This window comes from Nicotiana sylvestris, chromosome 2 (genome assembly GCF_000393655.2).
Source record: "Nicotiana sylvestris chromosome 2, ASM39365v2, whole genome shotgun sequence".
Taxonomy (NCBI): domain Eukaryota; kingdom Viridiplantae; phylum Streptophyta; class Magnoliopsida; order Solanales; family Solanaceae; genus Nicotiana; species Nicotiana sylvestris.
Window position 1 is genome coordinate 186156192 of NC_091058.1, and position 6061 is coordinate 186162252.

At 35.7% G+C, this 6061-nt stretch overlaps 1 long non-coding RNA gene across 1 annotated transcript; it reads left to right on the forward strand.

Annotated features, from left to right (window-relative positions):
* Positions 1–3438: 3438 nt before the first annotated feature.
* On the forward strand, positions 3439–6061 carry LOC104234982 (uncharacterized). The gene is made up of 2 exons (XR_713101.2): positions 3439–3734; positions 4453–6061. It is a non-coding gene; the product is annotated as an uncharacterized lncRNA (long non-coding RNA).

Sequence of the window (6061 nt, forward strand, 5' to 3'; positions counted from 1 at the left end):
TGGGCCATCTCATTCACATGTTACTACCTAGTTACATTATACTACACATGCTCACAGTTTGCCAAATTAAAGAACTTGGCAATCTAATTTTAATCCTAAACCATTTACATGCTGAAATTAACCAATAGTATCTAGCTAAACAATATTCCTACAAGTTCCGAAACGGGCTATTTATTTAATGATCTAACTGTTGAATGTTTAAGAATAGTCTAAATCAGCTAACATGCTTTTTGAGACATGATAATCATCAAACAATAACGAAGTAACTGAACAGAGCTACTACACCATTAGTCTTTTTAACTAGCATACATAGACAGTTCGTCCACTAAGCTACTGTCAGATGTTCCATTATATATATCAAACAACTACATGATTATAATTAGAGGAAGCTAAATAATGCACATATACAACTAAAATTTAGAATATAACTAAGATAAATTCAGAATTTCAACTCTTCATTTCATATTCATGCTTCAGTTTCCATTCTACAAGAACCAGTGTATCAATTTGTGTACCTGGTATTTGGAAAGCAAAGAAGAGGAAGATCAGTAGAAGCAGCAGTAGCACACACACAGCAACACAACAAGTTCAGTAACACAGCAAAACTAGTGAAACCAGTGATAACAGAAGCAGAAATCCTAGGAACAGATTAAAAACAAGAGAAAAGCCTAGTAGCTTAATAAAACAGTGCTTGAAAACCAACAGAAATCCCAGGAAATACCAAATTCAAACCAAGAAGGACCACAAAGCAATTACAGTCAAAGCAGAAGAGAGGCAGATGCAAGAAAACTGTGGCTTTCTGATCGTGAACCCTCAAAGAAGAAAACAAGCTGAAGCTCTTTGATGTAAAGCTTAGCCTTAAACACTCACTCTATCACTGACTTAGCAAGATAATAGCACAGCCTATATGCACTCTATTTCTCTAGAGTTTCAGGTTAAATCTCCAGCCTCAACACTCTTGTTTTTCTCTGGCTTCTGAGGATCAAAAAACCAGCCTTAACACTTAAACTATTTTCTGGACTTTTTTCCCCCTTCGAAAATCTAGCCTATATTTTGCTTTTAAACTCTGGAACCTCAGTGTGAAAATTCCCCCCCATGTGCATTTCTACCCTTTTATCATTAAGCCCATGCTATTTCTGATCTTCAGCTCTTACAAGCACTAATGCTGTTAACAAATATTTCCTCCCATGTTATTCCCTGAACCCCATTACTAAATGTCTGATTTTATTTTTTTTAATTCCAAAGTATATGGGCAGCCTGAATATTAAATTCAGGCATGCCTGACAGTACATGGTCTCCACTCAACCCCCTGTTATTACTGCCTAACCCTAAGCTTAGAAGTCTGAAGTTACAACCTATATAAACTTACATTTAACACTGATTTCAGGTTGAACTATTAGATTACTACAGCTATATCCAATTCTCAGCTTAGGTTCAATCAATGATTCAAACGTATACACAGAAGGGGTGCTAATCAAATGGTATGAGTTGGTCATATTGGGAGCCAATCCTGACCAACTCAAAGCCAAATGAGCAAACATGCAACAACTATTACAAGCTAAGATCAAAGCAGTAATGAACAAGCATGTTGATACAAGTCTTAACATAGATAAGAGGAACAGGCTAGTAATCACACTAAAATGAGCAACTCATGCTTTTCTAGTTTTTCAAGTGAATTCAGGTGACGACACTTATTCAATCGACTAACAAAATACAACAGGTAGCCAACAATCGATAAACAAGTTAGACAAAATAGGTTACCAGAGTATTTCAGTGCCTTCATGTATAACAGACCTATATGAACTAATTATTTGACAACTCTAACATGGTCGAACACATAACTCACGATAGGTACAAACAGCAGAAAATGACCAAATAAAAGGTCTACTGAAGATGAACAGAATTAATTAAAAGAAAAGTAGAAAAATCACACAAAGTACTAAAACATGCAAAAAGATACAAATAGAACACATGAACATAAGGAAGGAAAGGAAAAATACCCCTGAATCTTAAGAACAAAAATGACCCAGTCTCGAACCGGACTCGACCTCTTTGAGGTCGAACGGACTTTAATCGAAGTGTTCTCAACTGAGAAAACCTTGATTAAGGTCTATTAGACCCCAACCCTTCATTTAATTGGACAGACCCCAAGGTTCTGGATTTTTAGGGTTCATATAGTCGATTTAGGGCTTGAAGGTTTCTGGTTAGATTCGAACCAAACCAAGCTTGGTTTGGTTACGAGTGAGATCAGGGGAGTAACTGGTATGAATTTGGGGTGGTTTTGCATAGATTGGGTTTTGGCTCGAATCTTCAAATGAAGATTCGAGAAGATGGGGATTGATTCGAGCCAAGGGAGTAGTGGATTCGTAACCAGGGTGTTAAGGTGGATCTATGGTGTTAAGGAGGTGGCCGGCGACGTAGTTGTCACCAGGTTTCAGGCGAAGGGGAGCTATGGCGGCTAGGGTTTGACCTAGGTTCTGTCTCTGAAATGAGAGAGACGAAGTGAGGAAGGGGGGGGGGGCGTTTGGCTATGAGGGCATGGGGTGAGAGATGGGGTCTTATATACGAAGGGGAGGGATGGATCCTGGCCATTGGATCAGGTGAGATTGATGGTCAGGATCTCTTCACTTAAGGGAACGGTACCGTTTTGATTGAGTGGGGATTGGGTCGGTCTCAGACGGGAGTGGGTCGGGTCATGAGGGAAAGCCTGGGAGCCGTTAGATCAAAAGCAATGAATGGTCATACGGCGTCGTTTGGTTTAATGAAAGAACTGAACTGGACCGTTAGATCTGTTTGATCAACGGTCCAGATGGAAAGTGCCAATACGGCGTCGTTTCCTTCGTCTGAGAGACCAGTTAACCGGACTGGGTCAAATGAGTTGATTTGGGCCTGGTTTTTGGTCTCAATTTTAAGCCCACATCTGAATTCCTTCATTTTTGAACTCTTTTTCTTTTCCTTCTTTAATTTCTAATTTAAACACAATTCCTAATTAAATTGTAAAATCAAAAAATAAAACTACACAAAAATTAATTAACACTTACAACAATTAACACACAAATTAAAACCTTAAAATAAAATCACACAATGACAACAAATAGAATAAAATGCATATTTTTGTGATTTTCTTTTTAGAGCCAAATGATGGTTTAATTAATTCCTAAATGCATAATTAAATCCTAAATATGCATGAAACATATATTTTTGTATTTTTCAATTAATTACAACAAGATAAACATTTACGGATAAAATAATTACCAAAAATGTCACGCAAATTCTCAAAATTGTACCCGAAGGCAACTTGCTTTATTTCTTGATTTCTTTTGGAGTAATTTCCGTGAAGCAAAAATCACGTGCTCACAACATAAACTAAGTGTCCCATAAGAATACCTATTTGCAGCGTCGGTTCAAAGCGCAATCATTACCTATTTGCCCCAGGCTTTAAGACGTCACTAGCCAAAGATGCATCTTCTTGAACACCAATTCGGAAGGTCACCAACTTCCGGCACACAACACAAAGAACTCCCAAATTGTAAAGTAAATCTCTACGCATTTGCGAAGCTAATCAGAGTTTCATCTTTCTCGATAACTCTGATCGAATTTTCTGACGGTTTTCCCCCTCGTAAGCCTTTCCCTTCATATAAAAAATTAATAATTCTTAGACGTCAAAGCCTTGACCTGGGAAAAGGTCGACTACTCCATCTCCAAATGGGCTGGTGCTAAGTTTGACAAACACCGTAAGCAATCACATCGTTTTCGTTTGTACAATAAAGTTAATATTTTATTTGTCTCCTTTAACACTGATTTGATTGCTTTCATACAGTTTAAGATATTTTTTTTGTCAAAGTAGAGGATTAGTAATGGACATGTCTTCCTTATATGATGGTCTACATGAATTAAGGCAAATTTATTTTGTTAGGATTTCTTGTCCTTAAACGAAGGTAAAAGGATATCTGGTTTTGTTATACCTTTACAATGTCCTTCCAAAAATTAGTTTAAGATAGTTTCTGTGCATCAAATCTTATAATTAGGCTAGGCCAACAATTTTTTTACTGGTCAAATTTTCTGGCACTAACTTCTGCAAGGGAATGTTGTAAATTGACAAGGACTTTGAGTGTTTATGAGATAGCTTTGATAGAGAAAAGATAATTATATTACCATCACATAATCATTGAAAGTACCTGTATCTTATAAGAGATGAACATCATTGATCACTTCAATTTGATAGAAGCACAAAAAATGTGCAATCCACATTCTTATCCCAACTTATGCCGAATCTACGATATGCAGTAGTACTATGTTTTCCAGTAGTAAAAGTCCACTGGGATTAAGGACTGAGACTCATTTTGACTGACAAAAAGGATTTGGTGATATCAATTGAAATTGATGTTTATTCGCATTTTTTGCTTAAGCGAATTTGAAGAAAGGTATCATATGTCACGGTTTTTTGTCTAGACATTAGCAAGACGTTTAGCGATTCCACATAATCACTCCATTGACAATCTTGGTGAATGATGTACTCGGGGTTGAGGTGGACTAATTTTTAGACCTCGGATCTATAACCAGGTTTTCTATTCAGACTGTCCCACCTGGTATCATTGTGTGCTTACCAACTCGATTATGTACCTATGAAATCCATGGCTCTTGAAGAGGTATACAACTTTCTTCTCGCTTAGAAGTTTTTCTTTTTGTTTCCTGTTATATAATTTGGTGTTCATATAATTCATTTTAAGAGGATTCTAACTAAATGTTTTTTACTTAGGTAATTAGGAACATAAATGAATTGACATGGATATATTCTTATATACTCAAATTTTTCCTGTATTTTTTATCCTGACCTTGATATGAATCTTCTTATAAAGTGCTCTTTCGAAGTATTTTTAGGGTGAAACTTAGGTCAAATTTTTATTTCATATTTTTATGTAACTAAATTTGAGAGGTTGCCACACACTCTCTAATTATTTATTACCCGAATGATAAAAGTAGTGGGCAACATCAAAGCTTATGTGTAGATGTGGTAAATGGTATATTGAATTTGGGAATGTTGATTGTGACAGCGGCTTTGCAATACTTAGGTGACCTTTATAGTCCAAGTATTTCAGATAATCGATTAGTTTTAAGCTAATAGAATGGTGTATTGACTTCTCTAATTCAAGTTTTTGTTCTCTATTTAGGTTTTTAAGTAAATTTCCTCAATTCAGAACTTCCATTAATACTTTTTTCCAGATGATTGGTCACGGATAATATTTGGCCAAAATATGGATTCTCCCAATTTGTTGCTTGATGGTCAATTATGAAAGCATAGTTTTTCTATAACAACGTTGAGCACTTTTCTTTCCTCTCCTGCTCTCTCTCCAAAATTGCACAAATTTCTCTTTCTGCCCTCTGTTAGAATCTGTAGATTCAATTTTCAAGAGAAATGGTCGCAATTTCAAATCCATTGTTCGTTAAGCCAAGGTTTGTAATACCATTGTCCCATTATCATGGAGTTAACTATGCTTTAGAAGGTATTTTTTTTGTTGCTTGGATTTTGTTCATCTATATTTCTCTTCTTAAAGGATATCAAAACAAGTCTATTAAAACTTCTATACATGCGTAATTATTTTATGGATTTTCCACCAATACAAGTCTATTAACTTTTAGACATGCATATGACATGTATGCACGTATAGAAGATAGCAGATTGGAGCTCTCATGGTGGCCTTCGCGGTTAGTGTCATTATTTTTTCTTCTTTTCTTTTAGTATTGTTTTGGCTTATTATCTCAGTACTTTTCACTGATTTGAATTTTTCTCCGGGCTGTGGAATGGCGGAGTCGATATATCACAAAGCTACTTATCCTATTCAAAATATGAGGAAAATATCAATGGAATTGAAGGCAACAACTCAAGAAAAACTTAGCAGCTCATGGCGAATTGTTTTGAGTATTATTTCTTTCCTTATTCATTTGTTTTCTATGTATATTCTTCTATATCATCAGGATAACATTTGTAACAAATCTGAATGTGCCATTTAAATTCAGTCCAACAATAAATCATGTACGTCTCAATTTCTACTTAATTTTG